This window comes from Mesoplodon densirostris, chromosome 6, assembly GCF_025265405.1.
Source record: "Mesoplodon densirostris isolate mMesDen1 chromosome 6, mMesDen1 primary haplotype, whole genome shotgun sequence".
NCBI classification, from domain to species: Eukaryota; Metazoa; Chordata; class Mammalia; order Artiodactyla; family Ziphiidae; genus Mesoplodon; species Mesoplodon densirostris.
Genome location: NC_082666.1, coordinates 125,066,236 through 125,085,898, shown reverse-complemented (window position 1 = coordinate 125,085,898; position 19,663 = coordinate 125,066,236). Strand labels below are relative to the sequence as shown.

Sequence of the window (19,663 nt, the reverse complement as noted above, 5' to 3'; positions counted from 1 at the left end):
AGGGGTGGTGGTACAAGCCAGACTGAAAGGGTGAGGCGCTGAGGTGAGGAAATAGAACAGAAACAATTCTAAGTCAAGGCACTGAGTCTGAAGGGAAGGGCTGTGGCGGGAGATGCTTTCAGATGGATGAGGAGGGAGAATGTGTAAAGGCTAACGAGGAGGACACGGGAGAGGGGAGTCAGCTGGGGGAGTCCCTGAGGAGGAGGAAGGTCCACAGCACAGGACAAAGCACAGACTTGAAGGTCGGCCCCAATTCAAGGGAAGGACACCTCTTCACTGGAAACCGACAGAGAGAAGGATGCGGGTGGAATTAACTAGGCGTCCTGGCAGTGGCGGCAGGAACTCGATGCTGCGACTGTCTGACAACCTCCATCTTCTCCACAAAGTAGCGGGCGGGGCCCTTTGCTGAGGATGAGGTGAACAGGGGTGGAGGGGGCGGGGTTGGGGGTGGAAGGCCTACAGAGAATGGAAGCCATCTGAAACTTTGCCGTGGCGAACAGGAGAGAGACTAGGAAAACACAGAATTGACTGGAAGCTACGAGGGCCCACTGGATGACAGAAACCATTCCATAGTTTCCCCCAAATCTGGTACGTCGAGGAAAGGATGGAATCTGAAAGTAAATGTTTGATCACAATGAGGCAACTGATTTATAAATTATCTATCTCTTTCAGGGAACCCTCTCGCACTGCTGGTGGGAATGTGAGTTGGTACAGCCACTATGGAGAACAGTATGGAGGTTCCTTAAAAAACTAAAAATAGAACTACCATATGACCCAGCAATCCCACTACTGGGCATATACCCTGAGAAGACCATAATTCAAAAAGAGTCATGTACCAAAATGTTCATTGCAGCTCTATTTACAATAGCCCGGAGAGGGAAACAACCTAAGTGTCCATCATCGGATGAATGGATAAAGACGATGTGGCACATATATACAATGGAATATTACTCAGCCATAAAAAGAAACGAAATTGAGTTATTTGTAGTGAGGTGGATTGACCTAGAGTCTGTCATACAGAGTGAAGCAAGTCAGAAAGAGAAAAACAAATACCGTATGCTAACACATATATATGGAATTTAAGAAAAAAAGAAAAAATGTCATGAAGAACCTAGGGGTAAGACAGGAATAAAGACACAGACCTACTAGAGAATGGACTTGAGGATATGGGGAGGGGGAAGGGTAAGCTGTGACAAAGTGAGAGAGTGGCATGGACATATATACACTACCAGATGTAAAATAGATAGCTAGTGGGAAGCAGCCGCATAGCACAGGGAGATCAGCTCAGTGCTTTGTGACCACCTAGAGGGGTGGGATAGGGAGGGTGGGAGGGAGGGAGACGCAAGAGGGAAGAGATATGGGAACATATGTATATGTATAACTGATTCACTTTGTTATAAAGCAGAAACTAACACACCATTGTAAAGCAATTATACTCTAATAAAGATGTAAAAAAAAAATAATAAAATCAGATTTAATTCCAAAAAAATTATCTCTTTCATAAATTAAAAAATGTTAGTGTCTACTGGGATCGTTTTCATTACTGATCTAAAAGAGGAACTTTTAAGTTTGCTGATAGGACACTCAGCTTTTCTGCATAGTAAACTGCCAACCTGATGGAGATAAACTATAGGAAGACCTCACAAAATGATGCGACAGAATCCAGACTGGCGGATAAGATTCAGAAAGCTGGAATGTGATAACGAATCTGGGTCTAAAACACAAAACAAAACTCAAACTGTGCTCGTAAAATAAAGGTCTTGGGATCTCAGTGACCAGCCAGTTAAGAGATCAAAGTTACCAAAACAATGCTCTTTTTTTAAAAACAATATTTCTTGTGTTTTTTTTGTTTTTTTTTTTAATTTATTTATTTTTGCTGTGTTGGGTCTTCGCTTCTGCGCGAGGGCTTTCTCTAGTTGTGGCAAGTGGGGACCACTCTTGATCGCGGTGCGTGGGCCTCTCACTGTCGCGGCCTCTCTTGTTGCGGAGCACAAGCTCCAGACGCGCAGGCTCAGTAGTTGTGGCTCACGGGCCTAGTTGCTCCGTGGCATGTGGGATCCTCCCAGACCAGGGCTCGAACCCGTGTCCCCTGCATTGGCAGGCAGATTCTCAACCACTGCGCCACTAGGGAAGCCCTATTTCTTGGTTTTTAATATTTATTTATTTATTTATTTTGGCTGTGCTGGGTCTTAGTTGCCGCACACAGGATCTTCACTGAGGCATGTTTAGTTGTGGCATGTGGGATCCTTAGTTGCAGCATGCGGACTCCTTAGTTGCAGCATGCATGTGGGATCTAGTTCCTCAACCAGGGATCAAACCCAGGACCCCCGCATTGGGAGTGCAGAGTCTTACCCACTGGACCACCTGGGAAGTCCCCAGAACAATGCTCTTAAGAGCAGATACAACCCTTGGGTTGAACAAATACCAAATACCAAGAGGCCACTAGATAAGGTCCTTTCCAGTATCAAGACTGAAGTTTCAGTTAAGAGTGATAAGAGCTCATGTGAGATAACTGTATTTGAAGACCTCATCTACTGATCACATTAGTCATCCATGTTTTCAACTTCTATCCTTATATTTAGTTTCATCCTCAGCAAAGTTTTTGGACCATACTGTCTCAACCCCTCCTGAAATGTCTCTTCCGAATTACAATGTAGTCTTGTGATACCTATCTTCAGAGAAGTATGATGTAAACACTCTGAAGAGCGTTTTTTTTTTTTTTGTCTTTCATAGTTGAGGGTATTTACTACTGAATTATTCAATATTCTTCATAAAGAAAAAGCAAACAGAAACAAACAGAAAAAAACCCAGGTGGGAACTTTCCTATCCAAGGCTTTCCTTGCCTGGGTTTTCATTTATCTGCCCCACTTCTTTTTTTTTTTTTTTTTTTTGCGGTACACAGGCCTCTCACTGTTGTGGCCTCTCCCGTTGCGGAGCACAGGCTCTGGACGCAGGCCCAGCGGCCATGGCTCACGGGCCCAGCCGCTCCGCGGCATGTGGGATCTTCCCGGACCAGGGCACGAACCCGTGTCCCCTGCATCGGCAGGCGGACTCTCAACCACTGCGCCACCTGGGAAGCCCTATCTGTCCCACTTCTGACTTATCATCCCAGGTTCTTAAGCTGGAAAGTTCATTCCTCCTGGCCCATCAGAGTACTCTGATTCTCCTCAGCCTTCACACATCTAGGTTACCACAAGCCAGAAGCAAGGTGATGAGCTAAGATTACAACCTCATCCCTAACCTTGAAGGATTCACAGACTCAGTAAACAATGCCAATACAGAGTGACAGGAGCTGAGACAGGAGGCAGAGGGGGTGGAAAGGCGAACGTGATCATCTCCTCCAGGATGGGCAGAAAGGGTTAGGAGGGCCTCCTGGACGAGGCGACACTTCAGCAGAGTCTTGAAGGATGACGATTTCTCTGGGCAGCGAAGGTGAGGAAGAGTGGGAAGCAGAGGGAACAGCAGAGTATAAAAACCCATGAGGGGGTTTCCCTGGTGGCTCAGTGGTTAAGAATCCGCCTGCCAATGCAAGGGACACAGGTTCGAGCCCTGGTCAGGGAAGATCCCACATGCCGCGGAGCAACTAGGCCCATGTGCCACAACTACTGAGCCTGCACTCTAGAGCCCGTGCTCCACAACTACTGAAGCCTGATGCCATAGAGCCCATGCACTGCAACTACTGAGCCCATGTGCTCTAGGGCCCACATGCCACAACTACTGAGCCCACACGCCTAGAGCCCATGCTCTGCCACAAGAGAAGACTCCACAATGAGAAGCCTGCGCACCACAGTGAAGAGTAGCCCCCGCTCGCCGCAACAAGAGAAAGCTCGCGCGCAGCGACGAAGATCCAATGCAGCCAAAAATAAATAAACTAAAATTAAAAAGAAAAAAAAAAAAACTCTTGAGACATGGAACAGGCTTACTTCCGGGGGCTGTAGGTTGCATAGCACAAGTAGAGCACAGGGTGTAGGGAGAGGTCGGAAGATGAGGCTAAGCAAGTGAGAAGGGACCAGACCAGACATTTCCTGGCTTAAAAGCAGTTAAGAAGTTTGAACTTTATCCTGGCTCAGGCGTGAACCAATCATTTTTTCCCTTGGCTTAGCCTAGATAAGATTAGAATTGTTGAAAGCGAAGCTAAAGCACAAAGGGAAAAGCAAACAAATACAAAACAAAAAGCAAACAGTAAAAAGCATAAAAATGAACAGCTCACAGATCCCAGATCTCTTAGCTGCTTCACAAAGTTCTAGCTCCAGATTAGAACTTGTACACAGATGGCTCAACCCAAGCTCTCTTTCTCTCCTCTACCCATCCATGTTGGCACTGGAACAGCTTAACACTTGCTTTGTCCCTGGTGCAAACGTGAGGCCGATGGGGTTTTTGCTCCTTCTAGAACCCAGTTCTTAACAGTCACCCCTGGGCCATCTGGCTTACACTGAGGTTAGCTGAGCTTCTCCCCTGGAGTTGCCCCTGGAGGTATTGCTCTAGATCAGGGGTCAGCAAGTGCTTTCTGTAAAGGGCCACGTGGTAAATATTTTAGGCTTTGGGGGTCATATGTATTTCTGTCACAACTACTCAACTCTGATGCTGCAACATGAAAGCAGCCATAGACCATGTATAAACCAAAGGGCATGGCTGTGTTCCAATAAAACTTTATTTATGGATGTTGAAATTTGACTTTTATGTCATTTTAATTTATCATGAAATATTCTTATTTTGATTTTTTTCAACGATTTAGGTATGTAAAAACCATTCTTAACCCACCAACTATATAAAAACAGGAGATGGGCCAGATTTGCCCTGTAGATTATAGGCACTGATTCCCAAGGCAAAGACGGCCTCTTTTCTTTTATGTCATCAGTTTATTATTATAACTGATACTAATAATACTAATAGATAACATTCAGTGAGCACCCACTACATGCCAGGTGGTATGCACCATACAGAGTTGATTTGAAGAATAAATAATGTCTTTAGAGCACTTAGCATAAAGCTTGCTCTGAGGTAAGCATGATAATTGTCAGCTACCGCAGAGAAGCAGCACCTCTGTTGAAAGTTTGGGGAAGTGGCAGCCATTATTTGAATGAATTGGAAAAACCTGAGTGATATTAGAGATTTAAGTTGGAATAAACATGATGTCAGATATCTTACATAATAAACTTAATAATAACTGACCAAAAACTGCTAGCTATTATTACCATTGCTTATTATTATTTATACATCTTATCTCTGATCAGTAAAATGACTCATATAAGGTAGATATTAATATCCCACTGAAGATCAGAAAAATTAAGTACTTTGTGAAACCACATAGCTAGTAAGTAGCAAGCAGACCTAGGATGTGAAGCAGATTTATCTGACTTCAAAGACCATACCCATCCACCACATCACAACCTCCTGTTTATGTGAAGTAAAACTACTGATTTGGTCATTAACCAGCAGCAGGAATTACCGTCCCCGGAGTCTGCCATCTTGTGTCAAGATCAGCACAGGCCTTATTCTATTCTTGCTTCAAAGCTTAAACGCTTGTTGGACCACTTAGCTCTGGTTTTCTGCCAAGGGATTCTCTACCCCATGAGAACAATGCAAATGACCGAGCTCAACTGAGGGTTAGAGGTTTTCCTACTCAGGTGTCCAATTCAGCCCACTTCTCCAGGTTCTTCTAATGACTCATCCTTTGGTAACTTCCTGAAAGTGACTGTCCGGAATCCCACCACCACAGCATTCTTTTTTTTTTTTAATAAATTTATTTTATTTATTTATTTTTGGATGCATTGGGTCTTCGTTGCTGTGCGCGGGTTTTCTCTAGTTGTGGCGAGCGGGGGCTACTCTTCGTTGCGGTGCTCAGGTTTATTGTGGTGGCTTCTGTTGTTGTGGAGCATGGGCTCTAGGCATGCAGGCTCAGTAGTTGTGACTCGCAGGCTCTAGAGCGCAGGCTCAGTAGTTGTGGCGCATGGGCTTAGTTGCTCTGCAGCATGTGGGATATTCTCGGACCAGGGCTCAAACCTGTGTCCCTTGCATTGGCAGGCGGATGCTTAACCACTGCACCACCAGGGAAGCCCCGCTACAGCATTCTAGCAAAAAATACTTTACATGTTCAGTTTTGCCTCCAGATGGTTTCCACCAAAGGTAAAACCCATTCATCTGCATGACGTCTTCAGAGCTGACCTATAAAACGTTATCAAAGATATTGTCCACAGCTTCAAAATTGTATTCAACGGAGCCCGTGTGGTAAATCCTCCCCTAAGTTTAGTTCCAGGAAAAAAACTGTCTCCTCTAGAGTTGAATTTGTACACTTTATCTTCCCAGAGTAAGAAAACGACGTAACCCAACCTGTTTCCTTTTATACCATGTCAAATGTCTCATCTCAGATGCCTAGTAGGACCTACTTCCGCTTCACTGCCATGACCATTTTTGTCTTATATTTTGAAAATAGCTAGAATAGACTGTGCATCTCTTATATGCCAAGAACCCTGCTTCTCCCGATGTGCCCTTCCTCCTCACGTCATTTCAAATCTAGTGCTTGTTTTACTAAACTACCCTAGTGCCTTATTTTTAAAGTTATGCTTTACCTCGTATCCTATACTTCATATCTCCTAGAAGCAGACAGGTCCAAATATTGTGAATTTTTTAAAAGACTATGCACATTTATGCACATAGTTGTGAACAGTCAACCAGGCTTTATCCTTAGAGGCACAAGATGGGGATGTCATTCCATAAAAGTTGGGCTTTTTCCAGATTGCACTGTCTTCCACATCACTCTCTTTTTTTGTACCACTGCTTGTCTCCATGTATTGCTCTTTTTGTCTGCCTTTTGGGGTTTCTGCTGTGGGTATCACCCTGATCCTCCATGCAGGCGTTAAGACTCCAGGCAGTACCATACTATATAAAGAAGACCCTAAAGACTCCATACAAAAACTACTAGATCTAATAAATGAATTCAGCAAAGTAGCAGGATACGAGGTTAACATTCAGAAATCGGTTGCATTTCTTTACACGAACAATGAAATATCAAAAAGGGAATGTAAAAAAACAATACCTTTTAAAATCACACCAAAAAAAAAAAAACCTAGGAATAAACCTGACCAAGGAGGTTAAAGACATATATGCTGAGAACTATAAAACATTAATAAAGGAAGTTAAAGAGGATTTAAAGAAATGGAAAGAAATACCATGCTCTTGGGTTGGAAGAATATTGTTAAAATGGCAACACTACCCAAAGCAATCTACAGATTTAATGTGACCCCTATCAAATTACCCATGACATTTTTCACAGAATTAGAACAAATAATCCAAAAATTTATATGGAACCATAAAAGACCCAGAATTGCCAAAGCAATCCTGAGGGAAAAAACCAAAGCAAGAGGCATAACTCTCCCAGACTTCAGACAAGTGACAGTAATCAAAACAGTGTAGTATTAGTATAAAAACAGACACATGGATCAACGGAACAGAATAGAGAGCCCAGAAATAAACCCACACAACAACAGTCAACTAATCTTCGACAAAGAAGGCAAGGATATAAAATGGGAAAAAGACAGTCTTTTCAGCAAGTGGTGCTGGGGAAGTTTGACAGCTGCATGTAAATCAATGATGTTAGAACACACCCTCACACCATACACAAAAATAAACTAAAATGGCTTAAAGACTTAAACATAAGACATGACACCATAAAGTTCTTAGAAGAGAACATAGGCAAAATATTTTCTGACATAAATAGTACCAATGTTTTCTTAGGTCAGTCTCTCAAGGCAATAGAAATAAAAACAAAAATAAACAAATGGGACCTAATCAAACTTACAAGCTTTTGCACAAAAAAGGAAAACATAAAAAAAAACCAAAAAACAAAAAAACACAAAAAGACAACCTACAGAATGGGAGAAAATATTTGCAAATAATGTGACCGACAAGGGCTTTATTTCCAAAATATACTAACAGCTCATACAACTCAACAACAAAACAACAAACAACCCAATCGAAAAAAGGGCAGAAGACTTTAACAGATGTATCTCCAAAGAAGACATATAGATGGCCAGTAGGCACATGAAAAGATGCTCAACATCACTAATTATTAGAGAAATGCAAATCAAAACTACCATGAGGTACCACCTCACACTGGTCAGAATGGCCATCATTAAAAAGCCTACAAATAACAAATGCTGGAGAGGATGTGGAGAGAAGGGAACCCCTACACTGCTGGTGGGAGTGCAAGCTGATGCAGCCACTATGGAAAACAGTATGGAGGTTCCTCAGAAAACTAAAAATAGAATTACCATATGATCCAGCAATCCCACTCCTGGGCATATACCTAGACAAAATTATAATTCAAAAAGATACATGGGGCTTCCCTGGTGGCACAGTGGTTAAGAATCCACCTGCCAATGCAGGGGCCATGGGTTCAATCCCTAGTCCAAGAAGATCCCCCATGCCATGGAGCAACTAAGCCTATGCACAACAACTACTGAGCCTGCGCTCTAGAGCCCGCAAGCCACAACTACTGAGCCCAGGTGCCACAACTACTGAAGCCCGTGTGCCTAGAGCCCGTGCTCCGCAACAAGAGAAGCCACCACAATGAGAAGCCCGCACACCACAACAAAGAGTAGCCCCCGCTTGCCGCAACTAAAGAAAGCCCGCAAGCAGTAATGAAGGCCCAATGCAGCCAAAAATAAACAAAATAAATTTACTTTTAAAAATTAAAAAAAAAAAGATACATGGACCCCAATGTTCACAGCAGCACTATTCACAATAGCCAAGACATGGAAACAACCTAAATGTCCATAAACAGATGAATGGATAAAGAAGATGTGCTACATATATACAATGGAATACTACTCAGCCATAAAAAAGAATGAAATAATGCCATTTGCAGCAACATGGATGGACCTAGAGATTATCATACTAAATGAAGTAAGCCAGAAAGAGAAAGACAAATACCATATGATATCACTTATATGTGGAATCTGAAATATGGCAAAAATGAACCTATCTATGAAACAGAAACAGACTCACAGACATAGAGATCAGACTTGTGGTTGCCAGCGGGGAGGGGGGGCAGGAGAGGGATGGAGTGGGAATTTGGGGTCAGTAGATGCAAACTATTACATTTAGAATGGATAAACAACAAGGTCCTACTGTATAGCACAGGGAACTATGTCCAATCTCCTGGGATAAACCATAATGGAAAAGAATATGAAAAAAGAATGTACACATGTGTATAACTGAGTCACTTTGCTGTACAGCAGAGATTAGCACAACATTGTAAATCAACTATACTTCAATTTAAAAAAAAAAAAAGACTCCAGGCAGCGCCCACACTTGGTCTATGCCAGGGGTGAGGTACATGAGCTGCACTCAATACTTCTGCACCTGCAGCCCCTGGATACACCTCATGGGACTCCTGTAGCGCTTAGCAGCTTCTTCATTGGAATCGCAACTCTCTTAGGCATTTGGCACCTCCCACTTCACCTCATATCACCTCCCTTCAACCCTACCCGTTCCCCCTATTGACCTTCCCAGGAATCAAGGAAGGTTTATATAACTTAGGACTTTATGTCCAAGGGAAACTGGCAGAGCATCTAGGATAAAGCTGGCAGATGGCTGTAACTAGACAGAAAAGTTGGAAACTGGAGAGGATATTTGGCACAACATAGGCCCTCAAATATTTGGTAATGAATGAATGAACAAAATCCAACTTATCACCAGTTTCCCACCTTGATTACCTAGACAAAGCCAGCAACCAAACACCAGGTTCTAAGCACCTATGTTTCTTCAGTGGTTGGAATCCTAAGAGTTTGCTGCAGTAAGGCTGATAACGATGGAAAACTTGGTTTCTCTTTCTGCTTAGAAAGCAAGCCAGAGCACACCTCCATCCGCCCAGAGAGCTTCCTTGTCACTACCAGGTGTGACTGTCTGGCAGAGGCCATGTTTTTCCTTTGAATTCTCCTTTTGCCTGAACTTGCTCAGTGACCCTGGGTAAGTCACTTGCTCAATGGAACTTTTTTTTGGCAAAATACACATAAAATTTACCATTTTAGCCTTTTTAAAATGTACAGTTCAGAATCATTAAGTACATTTGCATTGTTGTGCAACCATCACCACCGTCCATCTCCAGAACTCTTTTCATCTTTCCAAACTGAAACTCTCTACCCATTAAACAGCAACTTCCCATCCCCCTCTCCACCTGTCCTGGCAACCACCATTCTACTTTCCAGCTCTGTGAATCTGACTCCAAGTGGAATCATAAAGCATCTGCCCTTTTGTGACTGGCCTATTGCACTGAGCATTATGTCCTCAAAGTTCATCCATGTTGTAGCCTGTGTCAGAATTTCCTTCATTTTAAGGCTGAATAATACTTCATTGTATGTACAGACCACATTTTGTTTATCCATTCTTCTATCAGTGGACACCTGCGTTGTTTCCACTTTTTGACTATTGTGAATAATGCTACGAACACAAGTGTACAAGTATCTGAGTCCCGGCGTTCACTTTTTTGGGGTGTACACCCAGAAGTGGAATTGCAGGCTCAGGCAGTAATTCTACGTTTGCTAGTTTGAGGAACTGCCACACTATATTTTTTTGTTTTGTTTTTTTGCAATAGGCGGGCCTCTCACTGCTGTGGCCTCTCCCGCTGCGGAGCACAGGATCCGGACGCGCAGGCTCAGCGGCCATGGCTCACGGGCCCAGCCGCTCCGTGGCATGTGGGATCTTCCCGGACCAGGGCACGAACGCGTGTCCCCTGCATCAGCAGGCGGACTCTCAACCACTGCGCCACCAGGGAAGCCCTGCCACACTGTTTTGTTCCATGGGACTTTTAAATTCAGAGACAGAACCGCTTAAAGAGCTGGCCACCGCAGTCGTGTTGTCATGCTGACTCCTGAGAGATGTTTCCCGGGTGTAGATTTGCCCAGAAGGGTTGTCTTGCCTCATTCTCTAGGGGAGCAGGATCCACCTGCTGTTTAGAATAAGTCCTGCTTTAGACACAGGACCTGGGTCTGAGCCTGACCCTGCCTCAGGATCCACTTCTGTAAAGTAGGTCAATAATACTTAATTTTCAGGGTTTTTATAAAGGTCAGGGGTCATGTACACAAAGCACCAGGTAAGCACTTAGAAAATGAAGCTGTGAATATCACCCTACTGACTGCAAAGGGTGGTTATGAAAACCAAACCACATAGCCGATGAGAGAGCTGGAAAGGGTCATGCTTTCTACAAACGCTAAGCCCTCCTCATTTCCTTCCGAATCTCTGCTATGGTCTCCTAGCAGTTCTTCCTGCCTCCTGGCCTCTTAAGTCTCTCCTCCACTCCAGCTTCAGAGTGAGCTCCCTAAAGCAGATAGGATTCTGTCCCCCCGATAAGGTTTTCAGGGGCTCCCCTCACCCTCCCCAGGCCTTCCTGTGTTCAGTCTACTTCTCAGATCTTGCCACTGTACCCCCACGATCTTCTTAATGCTTGTCCCCTCCACCTGGAGCACTCTTCCCCCAGTGTTGGCTAAAAGTGAGTCATCCTAGAATTACTAATATCCGACATTTCCAGGCCTTTCCTGACTCCACCAGACTAGACTCGAAGCCCACGGCACCAGGAGCAATTATCTATCGCTGTCCCAAGCACATGCTTCATTACAACCATCTGTGTGTTGATTTCCCCAATGCGATCAGCTTCTTAATGTCAAGGGTTAGATGATTCATCTCTGCATTTCCGGCCTTGGCACAGTGCTAGGATGTTTATTGAACAAATATATATATATATGAATAACAGGGTGGTGCTTTTATTATTTGAAAGTTGGAATAGTTCACAAAGTTAACTCCTGAGTTCATCAGGATAACTGTTTCGAAAGTCTCATATTACATGACTAGTATTAGAATAATTAGTATCATTATAGAATGAAGAGTTTTTTTGAAAAACTTGTACCACAAAGGATGGAAGCCAAAAGGGAGATATTTCAAGGTAACTTCTCTATCCCCTTCTCCTTCTAAAATAAGTGGGATGTTTTTCAATTGAGCTCCTCGGGTCTTCATGGTTCTTCTGAGATACTTTTGCTTCCTTGGCATCTGAGAAATAGCCTGACCTCTACGTGCATGGCCCTGATGACACGACCCCTGATAAGAGATCACCCCTGAAGCTATTTTTCATGAGTGGGCTAAAGTAATGAGCCCAGTCTTGCACTTAGTAGGTGCTTGATAAATATCTGCCCAAGAACTGAGTTCCTCATGAGTTGCTTGTTTGTGCTAAATCCTGTGAACTCTGGTCTGTGGCTGGAGGTCAGTTTCTTAATTTACCTCCTTCAGAAGCAAGAACAGTGACAGCTGTTCCAGTTTTGAAGTAATCAAGGCATTGGAAGGTTGTAAAAGCAATGGGACAATTATTTAAATTAACTTAAAGTGCATATACAGTATTTACAGTTGATGTGGGAATCACCTGATCTGCTTATTTTTAGTGAGCCCATGAATTGGTATTTAAGTTTCATTATATGGGTGTCAGTGTCTTTCCATATGAATCTCTTGAAGCTAAAGCCTTAACTGATGCTTGCAATCTACTGTGCAAGGTTATCTTTTTTTGTTTTTTTTTTTGGCTGCGTTGGGTCTTCCTTGCTGTGCACGGGCTTTCCCTAGTTGCGAGTGGGGGCCACTCTTCGTTGAGGCGCACGGGCTTCTCATTGTGGTGGCCTCTCTTGTTGCACAGCACCGGCTCTAGGCACACAGGCTTCAGTAGTTGTGGCACATGGACTCAGTAGTTGTGGCACATGGGCCTAGCTGCCCTGTGGCATGAGGGATCTTCCTGGACCAGGGCTCGAACCCATGTCCCCTGCATTGGCAGGCGGATTCCCAACCACTATGCCACCAGGGAAGCCCTGTTCAAGGTTATCTTTAACATGTCCTTAAACGGCTCCTTTTAAGCTTCAAACGGTGCCCTCTAGTTCTTATGCGTGCTGGTGATTATTAATGACTTTCTAGATTGTGGTTTTATCTTTGGGGTTTATTGCCACTAACTGAGGACCTTATGGTGGGAATCACTGATGAATACTAGCTAAGAAAATTTTTTTTCTTGCTTTTAATCTTTTAAACATTTGTATCATTTTATGCACAAATACACAATGCTTTTAAATGAATATTAATGTTAGATGTAGAAAATACAAATATTTTCCAAATACAAAGTATTATACATAATGAGAAATTCACAATTTCATATTTGATGGAGAACAGACACTTCTGGGGGAAAGTACCCAGAAATGGTCTTAAGGATCATTAAGAATTTCTGCTTAACAAAGACTTAGAATCCTAACAACTCCTAGACTTACCTTCTTTCCTTGGGCATAGGTGAGATGATAACTGTTTGAAAGAATTTTCTCATTTCTGATTGTTATCTCAAATCAAGACGTGTGTCTAGCAAAAAAGGAACCTGTGCTCACAGCATTTTACATTTTGAAGGAAAAATACAGGCAATTTAGTTGTCCAGACTTCTCAGAGGCAGAAATGTTTTAGAACCAAGCTTCCCTGATTTCCCATCTTCTGCCTTGCACTATCAGCTAATTTGTTAATTAGGGTCATGTTCACCTGAAGAATATATCGTTTAGATGGTCTTCCTAGTTATAATCTCTATTACTAAACAACAAATGAAACTGCTTGGATTTCACAAGTAAAAGCAATCAACTGATATTTATTGGGTGAGGGTTTTAAAGAAAAATAAACCTTTAAAACTATAACTTATTTTACATCGGAGCTAGGGATCAGAGGACTAAAGTGCTTTTCTGAGCCTTTAGAAGTGGGCAAAGGTGGAGTCACTTTAAAATCACAGGTTTCAGATGGGGATTATTTCAGATTGGCGTTTTTACCAAGGGGAGCACTGGGGTAACAGGAAGTGAGACCGAATGGATGGAGCCATGCAGTGTGACCCAGAAAACAGGCTGAGGACAGACCCCAACAAGCTTAAGCTATCCCAGGTGCCCACATGTTCCAGTGCCTTCTATCTGCCTAACTTTATTTTTTGAAAAGCTCGAACTGTGGGATCCCCAAACTAGGGTCAGCTGGGTCGAGGCGCTCTGGGGTGTGGCGCACAGGGACTTTGGGAAGCAGTGTCCTGGAGAGTAGTTCTGGGGTGTAGAACTTGAGGGCACCCACTGGCTTAGATCACAGGACAGCAACCTCCTGACGGCTATAGGGTGGCGGAGGCAGGCACGTGACAGACGCCACTCACTAAGTACCTGAAACAGCGGGGACTCAGGACCCACACCCACCCCGAGAATTAGACCCCTATGGACATCTAATTTTTCACGAGTTTTCACAAAGGCACACATTCTGAAGACACGCAGCCCACACCCACACAAGATCTCAAGTATTCTAACCCCACCCCGGAGTTTTTGCATCCCTACACAAGACAGGAGGGATGAACCAAAAGCTTGAAATTACCCTGGCACAGACTCGCCAAATCAGGTTTCCCAAAGCCCAGCAGAGTCGGGGAGGGGCGGGCGGGACGGGGAGGATGGGACGGAAACAGAAGACTTTTGAAATAGATTCCTCCGAGCGAAACTGGTAGCTCCATCTCTAAATGTTAGCAACGTTAAGACTTCTCCTGTTGGCACAACTAGGGAAAAAAAGACTTCACACCCCGCAAAAGGGATGGTCCGGGAGAGCACCCCTTACCTTGCTTCGGCGCCAGGTGGACAGGTCTCCGAGGCCAGGGAAGATACAACCTGAGCCCGACCGGCTGGCCGCAGGAGGGGCGCAGCTTCGAGTGACGGCTGCCGGAGCTGCGGCCCTGGCCCCGCCCCCTCGGACGCCCCGCCCCCAGGACGCCCCGCCCCTCGGACGCCCGTAAACCCTCGGGGCTCGGCCGCCTTAGCCGCAGCTCGGTCACCTCCGGACCCGAGCGCCCGGTGCATTGTGGGACGCCGGAGCCCGCCGCTGAGGCTGCGCTGACCCCTGGCGGGCGCGTCCAAAAAGCATCCCGGGCTGGCGGGGTGCGTCTGCGGGGACCCGCCGAGGGAGAGGCGGGGCCGGGCACTTCGAGAGCAGCTGCGAGCTATTGTGGGTTACGTATTGCTCACATCTCAAAGTTAGAAATAAACGATGTTTTCAAAGTGCCTGGGCCCCCCTCTCCCGGGTAGTGACATAAGTAAAAAAAAAAAAAAGCAGCTTTCAGTCTCGGAAAAGCTCTTTAAGCTAGGAAAAGTAATTTTAAAATCATAAAACTAAATGGCATCAAGATTATGGGAAAACCTGAACACTTAGTTTTTAGTTCTGGTGAAACCACAGATCGGTTCAATCTGTCTAGAGAATAAAATAATATGGAACAGAAACTATGAAAGTGTGTAATCCAGGACTTTCTCTTCCTCAAGGAAATAGTTCAAGTGGAGTAAAAATACATTACACAAAAATATTCACAGTGAAAAATTAGAGTAACAAACAACTAAAATACGTGAAAGGCACAAAGATAAAATATCGCTGTTTAAATAAGAATATGAACATCATCACTAAGTAGAAATATTTCTATCAAATAATGTGAAAAACAGAACCCAGGAAAGCACATGGCCAATGATTCTGTGTGAAAATATGTGTTGACAAATGTAAAAAGAATCTTTGGAGCAATGTAAATAGTTTTATATGTCTTAAGGTTGTTTTATTTTTATTAAATAACTTTTTAAACGTTTCTAACTTGTAGGTACTAGTTCTAATTTTGGATGGCTTTGCAATATTTCAGTTTCCCCTCATTCTACATGATAAAGAAAAAATTCTGAGGTTTTAACAAAGATAAGACATTAAAGAGTTTTGCTTATCTGCAAACCCTGATGGGGCACAAAAGAAAAGTAAATTTACTGGGGCGTGTATTAGTTTGCTAGAGCTACAAACTACCACAGACTGGGTGGTTTAAGCCACAGAAATATATTGTCTCACAGTTCTGGAGGCTCAAAGTCTGAGATCAAGGAAGTCCCATTCTGAGGTGCTGGGGACTAGGACTTCAATGTATGAATTAGGAGGGATGGGACACAATTCAGCCCATAACAGGGAGCAAGAGCTTGAGATTCAAAGTGTAACCTTATGAAAAGGGCACTCACCCAATGACAAAAATAATAGTAATAATGTATACAGTCTCAAATGTATCAAAACCCTGACAACTTAGAATAAAACCAAACTTATTACAACATGCTTCTTTCTGTCCTCTAACATTTCAGGCCTTTCCAGTGGAACCAGAGATGTTCATGGAATAAGGTAGCCTCCAGCTTCACAGAGAGTAGATCTGATGTGTCTGGCCTCCTGCAGGAGGGCTTGGAGAAGGGCGTGTCCAAGGGCCCAGAAGAAGGGGGGCATCTCTTACATTTGAGCCTCGAGAACAAGGCCGAGAGGCCATGGGTGGAGAATTATAGGAAGCAGGATCCCATCATTGGACAGCACACGCAGACATCCTCCTGGGAAGAACTCAGCTTTAGTTCAAGAAGCCGATAAGAGCTTCAGCTTGGGGAGGGTGCCCTGCGAAGGTGGAATCCAGTCTCCCTGAGCCGAGCCAGCCTCTCCCAAGTAACCTCACCACATGGGTGGGAAGAGAAGCTTTAAATCTGAGCCCTGCCTTCTGAGGTGATGGGGACCCAGAGGATCTCTTGAGAGAAGGAAGTCCTGCCTAATACTTCCAGATCCGTTTGTTTGTTTGTTAATTCTTCTGAAAGAACCAGAAGCCCAATTAGAGGTGTACTCATAAAAATAACTGGCTGTCCAGAAAGAAAAGCTCTGATTCGTGGTGTTTGCAGATTTCTGTGGTGTAAATAAAACTGAGCAGAACCCTGTGGGGCTCCTGGGCACGGAAGCCTTTCTGTGTCCCCCATTTCTTGTTTGTAGGGAATAGGCTTCATTCAGCCTCCATGACCTTCCCTGAGTTCCAAAGGGCAGGTTCAAACAGTTTCTAATCAGGGAAGGGAGGGGATGCAGAGACAAGGGAGGAGCAGTCAAGAAACAACAGTGCAGCCTTGGGGCAGGGTCCTGGTTCTGCCTCAATGGATACACATAAGAATATCTTTGAGCTCTTCTGCAGAACTAAAACCCCCACCAAATGGAAGATGTTTACTACTTGAAGCATTCTTCATTTCAGAGAGAAGGTCACAAAAACAAATGCTTGAGAACAAAAAGCTCATCAGGAGACCAGCTGAGGCCAGATTAAAGGAATACAGGCCCTGCTCACAACCTGATCCTTATCAGCAACCCTGCCCTTGAACTATAGCTATACAACTCCTCACCAAATCCTCCCGGGTTTGGGCACACGGTTTTTCAAGGCACAAGCCTGCTGTGTCCCCCTCTGCCTGGCAAAGCAATAAAGTTATTCTTTTCTACTTCACCAAAAACTCTGTCTCTGAGATTCGATTTGGCTCTGGCCCCGACAGGCCGAGTTTTCAGCATCATAAATACTTCCACCGTGGCTGATTTCAAGCTACCAACATAAGGTCTCTGAACACAGAGTTGGAATGCCAGCATGCCACCAAGCCCCGGTAATTGGCTTCAGAGTCTCAAAGCCAGGAGGTGGCCAGGGAGCCGTTTCTGGGAGCACCCCAGTGAAGAGCAGAGAGAAGGGAAGCTCCTGTGGGTGTGGAGCAGAACCTCCAGCTGGGCAGCCTTGCTAGCAGGGAGCCACGGGCAGTGGGGAGGCCCGTGAGAATCGGGGACCACACACAGCCTCCAGGGCAGCGGGGATGGGGATCGGGTGAGGAGACCAAACACAGCAGGAGGAAGTGCACTCAGAGTGAAGGAGGTCAGAAAGAGAAAAACAAATACCGTATGTTTACACATATAGATGGAATCTAAAAAAGAAAAAAAAATGGTTCTGAAGAACCTAGGGACAGGACAGGAATAAAGACGCAGATGTAGAGAATGGACTTGAGGACACGGGGAGGGGGAAGGGGAAGGGGAAGCTGGGACGAAGTGAGAGAGTGGCATGGACATATATACACTAACAAACGTAAAATAGATAGCTAGTGGGAAGCAGCCGCATCGCACAGGGAGATCAGCTCAGTGCCTTGTGACCACCTAGAGGGGTGGGATAGGGAAGGTGGGAGGGAGACGCAAGAGGGAAGGGATATGGGGATATATGTATACATATAGCTGATTCATTTTGTTATATATCAGAAACTAACACAACATTGTAAAGCAATTATACTCCAATAAAGATGTTAAGAAATAAAATAAAATAGATAACTAATAAGGACCTACTGTATAGCACAGGGAACTCTACTCAGTGCTCTCTAATGACCTATACAGGGAAAGAATCTAAAAAAAGGAGTTGCTCTATGTGTATGTATAACTGATTCACTTTGCTGTACAGCAGAAACTAACAACATTGTAATCAACTATACTCCAATAAAATTTTTTTTTAAAAAGTCACTTTATGACCCTAAACATGGGCCACTGCCAGGCAAAATGAGGAAGTAAACAGCCAGCATCTTCTTTTTGTGTCTTTCCCTTCCAGGCACCAGGTGTTGATAACTGGTATGAATCATTAAGGGTAGAATTTTAGGCATGAGTGGGAAAGAAATTTTTCGGATGTGACAACCCTGCAGGCACTCCTCATATCGCACCATCACACACACCACATACTCAGCTTGGCTGAAAGGCCGGTCCTACCTGGACAGATCCTCTCAAGACTGAGACGCTCTGACAGGAAGTGGGCTTTGAAAGAACATCCTGCTTCCTGGAGTTGAGCATAACCGGGAACACTGGGCTACCTTGATGTAGTCTGAGTAAAAAGGGCTTGAGATGATAAAAGAGGACGTGGCTAAAAGAAGGAAGCAAAAAGAACCTTGGGGAATAAGCTCTGTAAATCAATTTTGTTTCCCTTCCATTTCCTAAGCCTGGAGGCAGAAACCACAGCAAGTTCTAAGACAGCCTATGCAGAGCCACTAGGTACTGTGGTCACCAGGGTGCTCCTGGGAGCCTTCGTGTGTTCCCAGCTCCTGCTCCATATCCAAGTCCACACTCAGTACACAACTGCTAATGAATTCACTTAGAAAGGAAAGCTCCTAAGCATTCAAGCAATATCAGCTTTGTACAAAATTCTTAAGGAGCACAAGATTTGCCTTCTACATCTGACTATCTTTCTCTCTGTGGGGCTTCCATCTCACTGTCTCCATTACTGACTCTTCATCTCTTACAGCTTCCCCATTTCCTTCCACATAAAATTATCTTGACCCGTTTATTGAAAGGATCTTATATACTAATTCATACTAAGGTATGAATGACTGAAAATAGCCTACTATACTGCCTTTTGCAAGAGTAGTCACATTTTTCAAAGTAATAATTTCATCAGTGATAGATTGGATATAAATTTTTTTTAATCCAAGAAATGAAGGTATACCACACTAACACTAATCAAAAGAAGACTAGAGTAGCTATATTACTTTCAGACAAAGTGGGCTTCAGAGCAAGGAAAATTACCAGGGATAAAGAAGGGCATTATCTAGTGATAAAGGGGTCAATTCTTCAAGAAGACATAATAATACTTTACATGTATGCACCTAACAACAGAGCATCAAAATACATGGGGCAAAAACTGATAGAACTGCAAGGAGAAATAGATGAATCCACTATTATAGTTGGACACTTCAACAGCCCTCTATCAGAAATGGACACATCCAGCAGGCAGAAAATCAGTAAGGATATAGTTGAACTCAACACCACCAATCAACTGGATATAATT

The 19,663-nt window shown here is 44.0% G+C and overlaps 1 protein-coding gene across 3 annotated transcripts in view; it reads right to left on the bottom strand.

The window, feature by feature from the left end:
- EXTL3 (exostosin like glycosyltransferase 3) overlaps positions 1 to 14,735 on the bottom strand; it is a 131,650-nt gene extending 116,915 nt beyond the window's left edge. For all 3 annotated transcript variants that reach the window (XM_060102617.1, XM_060102616.1, XM_060102621.1), the window contains exon 1: positions 14,632 to 14,735. The gene's annotated coding sequence lies outside the window, so the exon portion shown is untranslated. The remainder of the gene's footprint in view (positions 1 to 14,631) is intronic.
- Between the last annotated feature and the right edge of the window lie 4,928 nt (positions 14,736 to 19,663).